The 15,119-nt window shown below is 38.4% G+C and overlaps 1 long non-coding RNA gene across 1 annotated transcript; it reads left to right on the top strand.

The window, feature by feature from the left end:
* Positions 1-6,674: 6,674 nt before the first annotated feature.
* Positions 6,675-14,461, top strand: LOC109269701 (uncharacterized). The gene is made up of 3 exons (XR_002081223.2): positions 6,675-6,803; positions 7,259-7,327; positions 14,165-14,461. It is a non-coding gene; the product is annotated as an uncharacterized LOC109269701 (long non-coding RNA).
* The last annotated feature ends 658 nt before the right edge of the window (positions 14,462-15,119 follow it).

The following is a 15,119-nucleotide window of genomic DNA, read 5'->3' on the forward strand; positions in this document are numbered from 1 at the left end:
TTAAGTAATCATAAAAACTTAAGACAGAAGATAGATATTACCCACTTAAAATAGACATGTGAAGACCACAGTTGTAGGTCAGATTTAGATGTGGATTTTTTTGGCTTAAATCCAGAGGAAAATTTAAAATCTTGATTATTATTATCTACAGTTTTTTCTTTTGCCAGCACTGTTTTTTTTTAAGTCATCATCAAGATTTGTACACCTGTCTAAATTTATTTCCAAATATCCTAATAACTATTTACTTATAGCCTTCTAAATTTTTGCAGTATTGTTTGGATGCTCCAACTATTAACCTTAGTCATTTTAAAGTAATTGTAGCATAGCTCCACATGCAAAACATTACTAGAAAAGACTTTGCTCTGCTTCACATAGAACCAGCTGAGTATTTTACTTCCCTTTCCTTTATATAGCTTCTTTTCCCTATATATAGATCAAACAGTTTTTAAAAGTATCTCTAATTCCTGGTCTTCAAAGTCTGCTAGAGCAGCCCTGAAAATTGTCTCCAGAAATAAATTTCTTTGCAGCCTACTAATTTAATTCAGCCGTCCCCAAATTTACGAATGGTGTTTGCTCCAAAATGACCTCCTTTTCCTTTGCTACAACCACAACTTTGGTTCAGTGGACTTTTGACCATTATTGCCATCCACAGTGCTCCTGTATCACCACTGAGAGTTTTACCTGATACCCTTAGGTCATCTGGAAATATGTCTCCTGCCTGTCACTGGCTTCTTTGATAAATCCCATCATATTTAGATGTCAAACTTTAGGTTTCAGTGGCAAAATTGTCCTTTTCCCCCTAGCTTCTGCAGGATGGGATCAAGACGCACTATCCATGTTGAAACTGATGAGGCTGAAACAAAATAGAAAAATATTTAATGATATGAGCAAAACCAGAAAAAATCTATCTGACAATTAAAGAGAAATGATTAAAAGGGGTGTATCCAGGGGGAAGGCACAGACTCTGACAGAATGGTGGCCGGGTGGAAACATCTAAAGTGATTATTCTTATGGATACTGATTGCCTTTTCCAGGCTGTTTGCTATCACTCAGGTTCTCTTTGGGTCAGTTGGCCTCTTATTTCTGTGATGGGCTGCTGCTGGAAGGTGTGATGTCACACTTCCTAATGTACCGAATGACTTTCCTTTTTGAAGAAAGCTGCTACTTTTACCTCGAGGATCATTTTACAGAGAAACTATTCAAGGGGTCTCTCCAGTTTGTAAATTTGAAACTGACCCTGAAGTGCTTTAGAGAAAAGTTTTGGAACACTTCTGGCAGATCAACTTTTTAGTCGTAGAGGTTGAGGAGAAATTAAAGACTTGACAGATATCAGAACTAGGAAATGCTTTTTAGTTAAAATCGGGATAGAAATTTCTGGGAGTTTGGGGGCCTCGAAAGAAGTAAAAGGTATTTGAAGTGTGTTGGCTACAATGTTGAATCAGGCTTCAGTGTTCTTATGTGAAACAAGATTGAGAGAATTGTGTATAAGTTCTGTGAGGTCAGGGACTAGGTCTGCCATATTATTACATTTTTAGTACTTTGCTCAGTGACTGGTACATAGTAAGCTCTCAATAAACATCTGGTGACTGAATGGATAAATGAATAAAAAAATGAATGCCTCTGAGATCTGTGGGTAGTTGGATCTTACTGGTAGATGAAAAAGACTTGAAATTCCATTAGAAATTAATTACTTTGGTTTAAATATTGCTTTTTTACCTCCCACACCTTCTTTGAAACACAAATACCCCTGAGCAAAGTGACATGTTAGTCCTCTGATGTTTTACTGTGAATGGGTTTATCAGATCATGATGCCATGTGACATTAATGAAAGGGAGGAGAAACTAAATGGAGGTAAATTGTTGCAGAAAGGGAGGCCAGAACACAGGAGACCAATTTGATGCAAGTAGTTTCCCTATGGCTGCTTTTGTAAGGAGAACCCTGCTCCAGCTGTTATAGTCATTCCCGGGAGCACCTGCAGCTTTTGGAAAGTAGCACAAATTAGGGGAAAGAGAAGAAAGGTAGTTGGAGAGTGGACTTTTTTATTCTGACCTAGTTTTCTATTAATAAAATGTATTTATTACTTACGCAACATTTTTCCCAGCAGGCAAATTATAACTAACAACATACAATTTTAAGCTAACATTCTTTTTGCTAAAGGCCTCAGTCATAACAGGTGCTATTAAGGGTAATAAGTACTTGACGAGGGAGAAAGAACAATTCTTTTATTGGAACATTTGTGGAAGGTCCAGTCAATGTAGTTAAGAATTATGTCAAGTACCTTATTTTTCTGCTCTCAGGGAAGACCACGATCTGTGAATGATTTTACGGTGCTTGGGTAATAATGAATTCTGGTAGATACAACTGAAACAGTCCTGTGGATGATTATGCCCTCGAAGGTAATGACACTGGGTTTAAGGAAAATGGATATTTACATGTAGGAATTGAAACAAACACTGAAAGTTCAATCTGTGGTACTGTATGCTATTAAGTTACTGAAAAGAGAGAGAAACCCTGTACATTCTCAGCTCAGAAAAGAGCGCAAGGAAGAGGAGAGCTGGGAGATAGTACCAGATGGTCACCCTTCCTACGAGCAGTAGTGGTGCTTTGAAAGTCCTCTGGAAGAGCATCAACTCCAGTAAGCGCATTCCTTGGGCCACTGTTTTTTGCTTTCTTCCTGAGCCTGGGTGTCTGGGGTGCATGGAGTTGGAAGAGGGGCAGGGATGGGCTGCTGCTCAGATCTGCCACGTCTAGCATTTGCAGCCTAAAGAATATAGGACCATTGTAAGAGTCTTTTATCGTAGGGGCACTTGATTGGTTTTAAAAATAGACACTATTTTATTTAGCTGTGAAAGCTCCCTTCTGGGCCCAAGGGCCGTACAGTCTTATTAGCAACCAATTTAAGTTCACATTGATACCAGGTTAGTATCACTCATTTCTTTAGCACATTGAGTGCCTACTATGTGCCTTATTCCACAGCTGGGTATGCTGTTGTGAAAAAAACCAACAGAGTTTCAGGATTCTCAGAGCTTATGTTTTAGTGGGGGTGATATACCGTAAACAGTACATAAAGATAGAGAGGCTGCTTTTAAAAAAATAGTCTCTACCTTGGAGGATGTAATTAGACAGACTAATATATCAGCATATACTTAACAGATAATCTAGAAAGACAGTATCAGTAACTTAGAGGACCTTTGTGGATCTCCAGTCGATGTCATTTACCCTGTTATGGGGCATGTTACAGTTGCACCTTTACACTTCAAGCTGACTTGGAAACTTTTTCTTGCTATTGCCCTACCCCTTTCTGATGATGTAATTACTTACCTTACTGGAGAAATTAACATTCTGATGAAATAGGTCACTGTCACATCGTGACTGTTGATTTGCATGCTGTTCTCCTACAGAAAGTAAGAGAACTGAACCAGTCCTCGTTGTGACTTTCCATTCCCACTTTTCAGCTCTCAGATAACATCTTGAAAAGTGGCCTCTGGCCCCTCTTACCCCTCTTCCCCCAGTTGTTTTTTTGTCTCCTTGGTTTATCCCATAGTGTTTATAAACAAGAAGAGGAGGTAAGAAAAATATGTGAATAACCATGAAAACAAGGCAGAAGGTGTAAAATGCTACAAATAATTATAAATAGTGTTAAGTAGATTTAGTAAAAAAGAAGTCACTTATCTTTTTTTATTTCATATTTTAAAAATATTGAATCCTTGGAAAAGATGAGGTCTTATACATCTATATCTATATCTATATCTATATCTATATCTATACCTATTTATATGTATCTTTGAATCATTGGACAAGAAAATAAAGGTCCTGAAATGTTAACAAGATTTATGAACACAGGAACAAGGTCTTATAGAGGCGATTGAAATATGTGACAAGCATTAGCATTTCAGAGTAGTGATGAGCTATTTGTATAGATTGATGTGGCTAAAAATTAGACAAGGCATATTAAAAGCTGAGATCATTCAGGCTTAGGAGCAGCTGAATATGAGCAATTATGAAGCAGTTAAGCCATTAAATAAAACTGAATATCTTGTGAACTGCCAGAGCAAAAAGGCACCTCCGTGTGACCGAGAGCTTTATCACCAACACTCTCGTCTCAAAAACATAAACATTAGGAAATGTTGGTGCCAAGGGTGATGGAGAGGTTCTTTGAAGGCAAATCATGTCACATGTTGCTCAGGACAGCAGTCTTATGCAGAGAAAACCATCTCTAACTGGGCATACCGATTGTGTGAGCAGAATGTGGGGATAAAGGGATTAAGGCCACGGTTTTGGTTTGGGGGCTGATACAGGGTCTGAATGATTCAGACCCTGTGGTGAATGGTTCACCTGGTTTTCGTCATGCTCCTATAATTGTACATTCAGACTGACTGCCTTCATCAGCTGATCCTTCTTGTGTGAAGGATTGTAAACATGGGTAATGCTGTCTATGTGAAGATGATTATTCTATTCCCGTTCTGCTCTGGTGTTAGGTGCTTTAACATGAGAGGGTTTCAAGAACACACTATGTGAGGGGAAATAATCCTTAAAACATCTGTTCTTTCTCCAGTCCCTGTGACTTGGCTATACCATTTGATAGTAAATAAGATTATTCTGTGAAGAATAAGCTGAGGCAGTTTCAGAATGGATCTGCCCCCATGCAGTAATGCTGTGTCTATATGCACAAGTCGTTTGAATGGCTTAATTGGTTGTCAATAAAACATCTAATATTTATTAGGAATCTGCCATGTGTTAGGCATGGGGTAGGCACGTTTACATATTTATACAGGAGAAACAGGGCGTTGGAGTAGAAAGAGCACAATTAGAGCTTAAGTCTTGGCATAGCCTTTAACTAGCTGGGGCAACTAAACAAGTCATTTAAAACACTCAAGGGCGCCTGGGTGGCTCCGTCAGTTAAGCATCTGACTTTGGCTCAGGTCATGATCTCCCAGTTCGTGGGTTTGAGACCCATGTCGGGCTCTGTGCTGACAACCCAGAGCCTGGAGCCTGTGTCAGATTCTGTGTCTCCCTCTCTGTCTGACCCTCTCCTGCTCACACTCTGTCTCTTTCCTTCTCAAAAATAAATAAAAACATTTAAAAAACTAAAACACTCAACAAATGTAGAAAAGGAAAGCAAAGTCTCTAGATCTGTATTTATTTTGCTGTTTAAAAGTGTGTGTGTGTGTGTGTGTGTGTGTGTGTGTGTGTGTGTGTATGTGTGTGAGCATGTGCATCTGCGTCTGGAAGAGATTATCTTTCATATTCCCTCCAGCCCTAAAGTTCTGTGGGCTGTGCATGTATACAGCTTTATTTATATTTTTGACCCTTCTGCTTTTTCTTGGAAAATATACTTTCCATTTGCTGTATTTTCTTTCTTCTACATCCAAGTCAGTCATCAAATTCCACTTTGATTCTTCTTTGAATTCTCTCTCAAATATCTTGCTTTCAACCAGTCATTCTGTATCAGGAAGCCCAGTGGTTAGAAAAGCAGTCTCTAGAGTAGAGTAGATGTAGGTTGCAATTCCTCCTTTACGGTTGGTAGCTGTGTGATCCTATGATCCTGTGATCTTTGCTATTTATTGAAAGTGTTTGAAATTCAGCTTCCTTATCTGTAAACAGGAATGGTGATTTCTAACTCTCAGGATTGCTGTGAATATTAAATGAAAGAGTGCATACAAAGTACTTAGCAAAGTGGTACAGAAAACTCAATGTTAGCTAGTCCTTATACTGCTACACTATTAGAAGTAGCAGTTGTGGAACTGATTTCCTACCATCGCCACCGTTGTTTTCATCCTACCATCCTTTTTCATTAGACTGGTTTGCTACAACAGCCCTGTAGCTGATGTGCTAACACCATTCATAGAACATGTACTATGAGAAACAACTCTACAACAGGGTAGACTCTCTCTGTGTTTCATTTTGGAGAGTTTCTGTCATTTTAGATCCAGGTTTATTCATTTTATTCCTGTGGCGTCTAATCTGCTGTTTATTTCACTCAGTGTATTTTTCATCTGATTGCATTTTTCATCTATAGAAATTTTAATTTTTTTGGAGCAAGTCTCCTTGACTTGCTCATGGTTTCCTCTACCTTAGTGGTGCTCAACCAGAAGTAATTTTGCCCTCGACAGATGAAAATGTCTGAAGATATTTTGCTTGTCACAGGGGAGCATGGGGAACGCTACTGGAATCTGGTGGGTAGAGGTCAGGCTGCTGCTAAACATCCTATAGTACACAGGACAGCTCCCTCAATGAAGAATTATCTGGCTCCAAATGGCAGAAGCACCAAAGCTGAGAGACACTGCTCTACCTTGGATAAATGGAATATAGTTGTGGTATTTGTTTTAATATTTTTGCCCACTTGTTCCATCATTTGTGTCATTTCTGAATCTGTTTCTAGTCATTGTTTTTCTCCTCATTATGCTTCTTTGCATGCTTGGTGATTTTTCATTGGATGCCAGTTACTGTGAATTTTATCTTGTTGGGTGCTGAATATATTTTGCATTCTTTTAAATATGCTTGAACTTTGTTCTGGACACATTTAAGTCACTTGGAAACAGTTTGATCTGGTAGGCCTGTTTTAAAAATTTGCTAAGTGGAGTAACCTTCCGTCTAGGAATAATTTTTTCTCACTACTGAGTCGATAGCCTTCTGAGTCCTCCACCTGATGCTCTGTGTGTTATGTTTTCTACTGTGGTGGGGGCAGGGGAGAAATGGAACTATTTTCAGATGTGTGTGAACTCTGTGGATTGCTTCTTTTCAGCCGTCTTTACCTGTCCTCAGTAATTTCCTCACACATACATGTCCTGGTCAGCTGTCAGGTGAGTACTCAGAGAAACCCTCTGTATATCTTTCGAACACGAGATTCCCCTCTCTGGTACGGCGTGCTGTGAATTCTACCTACTTGGCCTCCCTTCTTAGTCAGCTCTATCTTCTCAACTCAGGGAGAAAGCCAGGCTCTGTTTGGGTTTCCTGTCTCCATTATAGCCTAGATACTCTCTCAAGGCAGTAAAAGGGAGCAGTCGAGGTAAAACTCACCTGGTTTGTACTCTTTCACTCTGGCATCACTGACCTGTGCTTCCTATTGTCCAATGTCTGGAAACTAGTGCTTCATATGTTTGGTCTGTTTTGTAAAGTTACTTAAGGTGAGAGGGTAAATCTGGTCCCTGATACTCCATCAGGGTCAGAAGTAGAAGCTTGCAGTAGACTTTTAATAAAGGTACACAGACAGTGCTCTATATTATATTTAAAATAGAATCTCATTTTGTTTCCACAGCTGTGCTTCTAGAAACATATTCTATCTTCAGAATCAAACTGGCGTCAGTGCTGAGATCTAAGCCACAAGGTATGCATTTAGCAGAATAACCTCTGAACTCTTCCATGTTGCTTCTCTTCTGCTCTCTCTCTCTCTGTATCTCTCTCCACGTGGTGTTCTTCTCTTGAGAATGTACTTCAGGGCTTCAGCTGTTCCATTTTAAACCTTTTACCCTCCTGTAACCTATTACTTGCTCAATTAATTTGGAACTTTTTTGGTTGCTCTTGGCCTTTTCTGCAGTCAGGTCCTAAAGTTTATGTACGGCTCAATAATTCATATGTCTGTTTGTTGGTTACAATGCAATTTAATGGTGTATTTATATTGCTGTATTTATTAGCTTTGAAATTCCTAACAGAGGTATCCATTTTCTGCCCTCAGGGCATGCTCACATTTTAATTACCACTCATGTATTAAAGAATATTTCTTTACATGTTTTCTAGTCACTTTTTTTTTCTTAAAGACTTTCATTAAGATATGTTTATTGAAGAGGATGGGGGCTGGAAATATAATGAGAACTGGGGAATGAAAGCAAAATAAAATACGACTGAGTCCCAAGTTTCAGTGCTTGCCAGCTGTGCCATTACTATTTCTCTTGGTGGCAGGATATCTTCAGATTTTTCCAAAGCTAGGGAAATGTTAGCTCTTCATGGCTTGTGGTCACTAGCCTGGAAGTTACTAATCCTGATGCTGTTATACTGTAGCTTGAGTGAGCTTGATCTGGTTAGGGGCTTGTTATGCTACTCCACGTAGTATGATGCTTGACAATAAAGCCCAGGATTTAGGTTGAGTGGCTCATAAGATTAGAGATGGGAAATGTGGAGTCTTTCATCTTTTGGTTCTTAATTCAGAGCCAATCAAGAAGTCATTGGATTTAATGACCTCCAGTTAGAGGATTCTGTGAAATAAGCTGTTGCTGTCAATCCTATTTTTAATGGACAAGAATCCCCATAATTCAGTGCCACATGGTACCCTTTGTTCTATAGGGTTGATAAATGGGCTGTGAATTGATGGTTTCTGGAAACAATTTCTCCCTCCCTCCTCAGAGCTTAGGCAATTTGATAGGATAAACTATAGAAGTGTAACCAAACTTTATTACTGATCTAAATATGTTATTTGGAGTTGTTCCAGGATTTGGGGCTCATGTGGAGAATGGGGCCGCAGTAGGAAGTGAATACTATGCAAATCAAAGGAAGTTAGGATCCACCATTGACCTAATAGCTTAGGGAGCACTATGGAAAAGCGTCGGCAGTTTCCAAGCCAGGGAACCAACTCTTTATTCCAGGGTATAGAAGCTGTTTGAGCTGCCAGCTTGAGGCCAGGAGGTCAAGGCCAAGAAGATAGTAAAACACTGAATACGTACTTGAATAGCAGCCTGAAGATATTAGCAATAGAGAGGTTAAAACTGAGGCTCCCCCTCTTGACAGAAAGTCTCTTACATTTTTCCTTCCAGTGGGTGTAGATGAGCCAATTTAAGAGAATAGCATGTAGATTGAACAGTATGATGCAAAATGACAACAGGTTATGACAAATGGCAAGAGGTCCCAACATACTTGGATTTAAATCACTTGAATTCAACTCTATCCACTTGGTGGAAAAAAGAGAAGAAAAAAATAATTTAAATGGAGTGGATGATTCTGCTTGCCTTTTCATCCAATAAATGAGCAAGAGATAGATGTGAACCCAAGTTGTTTCCTGAGTTGGTCTCAGTCCTTATGTGCTTCTTACACTGAGTACTTCTATGCACAATGATTCAAATGTTTAAGGAGACTTAATTTTAACAACAACATGTCACTAAAAGCAAGCTAAGAACTTCACCTGGTGCTCGGTCAGAGAAGGAACTGGGAGAAGGGGTTATAAACCTTCCTAATAGATTTTTTCCCAATGGTAATTTTGATTCTGTGAGTTTTGCTTCTAGTGCTAATCCTAGAACCTGATTTCCACAAAAGATGCAACTACAATAGAATGGCATAATATCTGGCACATGGTTGGCACTCGACAAATATTGGTAAATTGAATGAATGTATGAATGTTAGATATACTTATATGAGCAGAATGACAGGCAATCCTTTTCTAGAATATTTAATAGATCTGCTAGAAATGTCTCTGTGAATTTCCCTAGCTACCATACATATATGGGTCTCATCTGTATGTCTTTTAATCGATCAGTAGATCAATTTATCTAAAATATAGGTGTAGCTACCACAACTCTTTAGTACTTTGAGTACTAAAGAATGATCTTGGTAAAATTTTAGTAAAATTTGAGTTGTAATACTGAGTGGTAAGTGTTATATTTTGTGACTTGCTCATCTTTGAGTTTAAAAAGAAATCTCTGTCATTAAAACAAAATAAATCAAAGAACGTTGTTGAAAACATATTGTAGAAATAGTCCATGTAGGCAGAAATTCACCTTGAGGTGAGTACTGGAACAAGGACCAACAATTGAATTGTAAGCCTTCCATTGGCCTTCCTAGCTGACTGACCATGGGTAAGCTGTAATCTTTCCATTCTCACTTTCCTTTTCTGTAAAATGAATGGGTTGGATCAGAACAAACTCTGAACTCTTTAGACTTTAAACATTCCATAATGAGTTTGAAAAAAAAATCTTTGAAAATACTTTAGCAGACGAAAAGATTAAGGGATTTTTATTAGACTGCTTTCCTTTTTAAGAGATCTCTAGCATTGTGATTTGGTATTTACAGAAGGGGCCAATCTTCAGAGCAAAGATTTCTACCTTAATACCTAATTTGCACCTCTTTAGAAACATTCAGAAATACTATTTGGAAGTCTCTTCTTAACTCTATAGTGGTTCTTAAATTTTATGATGCATAAATATTAGCTAGGAGGTTTGCTAAAAATGTGCATTCTGGGGTGAAGCCTAGAAATCTGAATATTTATGAACATCCTAATTCTGAGGTTATGGTCCCTGAGCTCATTTTAAGAAACACTGATTTAAGGTATAAATACAATTGTCTTTGGATAGGAAGGAGCTCAAGAAATAATCAAGTCTAATCTATCCTCAAAGATAGTTTATTCTCAAGGTCCACCATAGAAAGGTATTATACAAATTTCTACATTAATTAATTAATTAATTAATTAATTTATTTATTTATATTTTAGAGACAGAGTGTGGGTGAGGGACGGGCAGAGAGGGAGATACAGATTCTGAAGCAGGCTCCATCTCTGAGCTGTCAGCACAGAAACCGAAATGGGGCTCAAACCCATGAGCTGTGAGATCAAGACCTGAGCCAAAGTCGGCTGCTAAACCAACTGAGCCACCCAGGCTCCCATACAAAGTCCTACTTTTAATTTATTCATATCTTTAAGAATTCCTTCTTTGTGTTGAACCTAAAACAATCCTGTTTCACTTTTATGGTTGCTTTTCTTTGTTGGCCCCAATACTTCTAGTAAAAATTCTTATGGGATCATGAAATCTTGGAATTGAAAGTGACACCAAGGGATGGTTTTATTTAAGTACTCTGATTTTTGGCTGGACTAGAGTAAAATAAATTTTTAAAAAAATCGTGAAATGATTAGAAGGCTAATATAAAAAGATTTGCTCAGTAAAAGACCCTAAGGGCATTTTGGAACACACAAAAAACTAGACAAAAATGAGGAAGCAATTAGAGACATTTCAAGACACAGAGCATTCCCAGTTAACTATCCTTAGGGAGTCATCTTTAAACGTAAGCGACTGCCTGGCAGGTTGGTAGGTAAAAGGTGAGTAAGTAAAATCTGCCCTTAGGGATTTGTGGAAATGTAGATGGGCCACAGTTTGAGTAGAAGAAGGCAAGTGAAGAGAATAAGTCTTATGACTCTTACCCACTGATACTTGGTACCATTACGCCTCCAGTTAGCTAGTGCCTGGACTTTATAGATGGTGCCTAATGACCTAAGAATTGTTTTCAAAGTCAAGCATGGCTCACAGCTCTGCCTTAGGGTATGGTGGAGGGTGGGAGGTGATGGTAGAGAAGATGAGTTTGTCAATACCTTTTGTCATAAGCATGTGTGGGCTTGAGCCTAAAAGTTGTGTTGTTTATTTTGGCTTCCTTGCCACCTTCCTGTAGTGAGAATGCTCTCCAGAGGTTTCATCATCTCTCAGAGGTTACTGAATGTCTGTTCTTTGTAGTATCAGAGGGGATGATTACAGGCAGCGACATCCTGGCTTTCACTCCTTTGCCCTTCTGACCCCAACAAATGTGTCCCATGGACAAGTCCATTTTTACTCTCTAGTCTGAACTTCATCTTTGATTTTGATTTGAACAACATCACATAATAGAAGAAAATGGAGTTGGAATTGAGAGCCATGCTTAAGGAAAATAACAGAAATTGATCAGATAAGGCTGGCCTAGGACGTCCAAAGTAAACTTCAGTTTTGCCAGAGTTTCAGGTTGGTGTTGTCAGAAAGCATTTACCACCTCCCTTGTTCCTTTTTTCCCCCACTAGTAAAGCAAAAATCACATTATTAATATTTTTTAATTGAAGCACAATTAAGAGAACTCTAAAAAGACACATTTTGCTGGTTTTTAAAATACTACATGTGAAGTCATTCAGTTTATTCTTTGTTCTATAGCTCTGAATTTATTCAGAATTTATTCTCTTGATAACTTGTTCAAATAATTTTAAAGTTTGGGTTGAATTCAAACAAATAACTTGAATAAATAATTTCCAACTGGATGGTTTCCCCCAATCCCTTTTTTTGAATGAAATAAAAATTGTCTCAATTGTAATAATAATGGTATAAAAAATAAATGGTATTTAATTCAAATTTATTTGATAATCAATACTAAGGAAAAGATCCTCTCCAAAGAAAAAATCAATAACCTCAAACTCAAGACATACTTTTCCAGAAATTTCTGAAGCCCGACTAGGTCATATGTTCCTTATCTCTGCTCCTACAGCTTCCCATGGATACCTTTGTCATAAATTTTACTAAAGTACTATAAGACAGTAGTACAGCAGGAAGGGTCAGTGTATAAGCTAAAACCTAAAGCCTGAAGTATAATCCAAACTCCAGCATTTACTATCTCTGTGATTTTTAAAAAGTTAATTAACTCCTTTAGACTCGGTTTCTTCATCTGTCAAATGAGGATATCACTAGTATTTACCTCATACTCCACACATGAGGATTAAATGAGACAATCCATGTAAAGTGCTCAGAGCACTGCTTGGCATATATCAGATGCTCATTAAAAGTTAGCTAGCTATGATAATTGTCTGGTCCCTCCTCTATACTGTGAGTTCTCACAGAACACAATTTATATGTCAACATTCATGTTTATTCCTGAAGTTTGTGGCATATATTCTCTACTCCATAGATGCTGAATGGCAAGATGCTTTACTCTTGGTGACACTGTGGAATCCAGTTTGCAAATGGAATTAAACAAACACAAACCCTCAAAGCTAATATTGTGGAATATCCACACAAGGAAGCCGCAGATACATTATCTCCAACATTACATTGTGTGCAGTAGGGACAACAATGGAGCTTTAACAACAAATCTGCAATGGTTCTCTACCTTCTCCAGTTTGTGCTAAATATACACAAAATTTTAATACTTAGGAGAAGATTTGCAATTCGCCAAGTCGACAGAAGACTGCAAAAAGATTATGGAATTTTGGTGCTAAGAGGGCTCTAATCCTCTCATTTCATTGATGTGACTTTGTGCCTACTGGTCCCTGTGGTTGATGCTAAGACACATAAGTAGTCATTAGAATGTCTGGAACCAATACCATGGACACCCGGTTTCTTGGAAAGGCTTTTGTGAGCAAACTTGCATAACTGAGGATAGTATGAGAATTTACTGGGTAATCTTAATGAACAACAACAAAAAAAGGGAGATGGGGTTATAAAAAAGCCTGCTAAAAAATCTTTGACTGAATACCCCAAGCAGCAAACTATCGCCAGCAAGGTGCTGGATTGCTGTGGTGTAGCAGAACAGTTTTGACTTTGAGGTAGAAGGATAGTGCTGCTTAGTGGTTTGGAGCCTTGGCCGTGGAGTCAGAAAAACCTGGGTTCTAACCCCAGCTCTGTCCTTTACTAGTTCTGGATCCCTGGAAACTTAAATTTTCTCTTTGTTATCTCAAGTGTATTTATTTATTTTTTAAAAGTTTATTTATTTATGAGAAATAGAGACAGCATGAGTGGGGCAGGGGCAGAGAGAGAGACACACACACAGAATCCGAAGGAGGCTCCAGGCTCTGAGCTGTCAGCAGAGAGCCAGACATGGGGCTCAAGCCCACAAACCGTGAGATCATGACCTGACCTGAAGTCGGAAGCTTAACCGACTGAGCCACCCAGGTGCCCCTGTTTTCTCAACTTTAAAATGCATACAATAGTACCTACTTCCTAGAATTATTTTGAGGATTCTCTGAGAAAATTTACATATTTAGTATATAATATTCAATAAGTGATATATGTACCCTTTGAAACTTCATTAGATTCTCTGAGCCTCAGTTTTCATATCTGTACATTGGCATAATAACCTGTAATTTGCAAGACAATTGTAAGAATTAAACTTTCAACAAATGTTCTGTTGAAAATACCTACAATCTGGGTGTATTGGCTTCTTTCCTACTTTCTTCTGTCTCTTTGGCTTGTGTTTCCTCCCTCTTCTCTTCTCCTACCCAAGGATCAGGACCTTACATTATCTGCTGGTGGTCCAATGCTCCTTATTGATCTGACAGTTCAAACCTAACTTTCTTGTTAGTGCCCTGTGCTTCTGTTTTTATTCTTCTGGTCAAAAACTCACAATTCTTTTAGTGTTCATCTTACATGAGTATCAGTAAGGAAAGCAATCTGATTAAAGCAATTCACAGTCTACGTGTAGATAACTGGTAAATTAACTCAGAGACATTTGTGTTTTACAGCTCATGCTAGGAGAAATATTCTTACCTTGAAAAAACACATACAATTTATTAAATCAAAGAAATCAGCAATAGCTGTGTGGAAGATAAAGATAAAGAAGAAATAATTTGTGGAAGAAATATTTTGGGACAGTACACTTTCCTCCTCTGGCAACTTTCCCTTAATACATACAAAAGAAAGAAATGGGTCAGCATCCCCACTCCGGAATGGTTGTGTAAGCAAGAGGAGTCTTTTAAAGGTGAGAGTGGATGTAGGTATTCAGATTTGGGTCTCTCGTGGGCCTAAGTGTCTCCTGTTCATGTGCCTTCTCTAGAGATATAGTCTGTGAGATCTCATTTTTTTGAGACAGCCCCAAGTACCGAAAACATAGACTTTTTTTTTCCTTGAGAGCACAATGGAAGCCTCTATTTTTATCTTGGCTGGAAATGAAAGGGAATGCTTCCAAATGTTTCAAATCTTCAGATGTCTTTAGTTTGGATGGAATAATATGAAAGATGAAGGCTGGCGGGGATGTGATTGAAGTCTATAAAGTCACGAAGGGTCTGAGCAGGGTGAATACAGATTTGCTCACCAAATCTCTGAAAGCTAAAGCCAAGGGCAATGCCTTAAATCTTAAAGAGTGAACTCTTTGCACTTAATTGCACCTTAACAAACATTCCTTTAGTTACAAAGAAAATAGAGTAGAATTCGAAGAGGCTGATGGGGAGTTTACCTTGAGAGGCGCTAACTGGACATGTGAGTAAACTCTGGGAGAGTTTAGGTTTATGTTCTGCATCGAATCTGCAGCTGAAAGGCTTGGATTAGAGAATACTTCAAGAGTCTCTGACATCCTGTGGCTTTGTATGTGATTAGTGAAAAAATTATGGGGTGCTTCTGGGTGCGTCCCCACCTTTCAGAGGCTGACACGGTATAAGAATATAAGTTCCTTACTGTCAAAATTGGAGACTCCCTACTGGA

Source organism: Panthera pardus, unplaced genomic scaffold (assembly GCF_024362965.1).
Source record: "Panthera pardus isolate Hobbes unplaced genomic scaffold, ASM2436296v1 HiC_scaffold_10, whole genome shotgun sequence".
NCBI classification, from domain to species: Eukaryota; Metazoa; Chordata; class Mammalia; order Carnivora; family Felidae; genus Panthera; species Panthera pardus.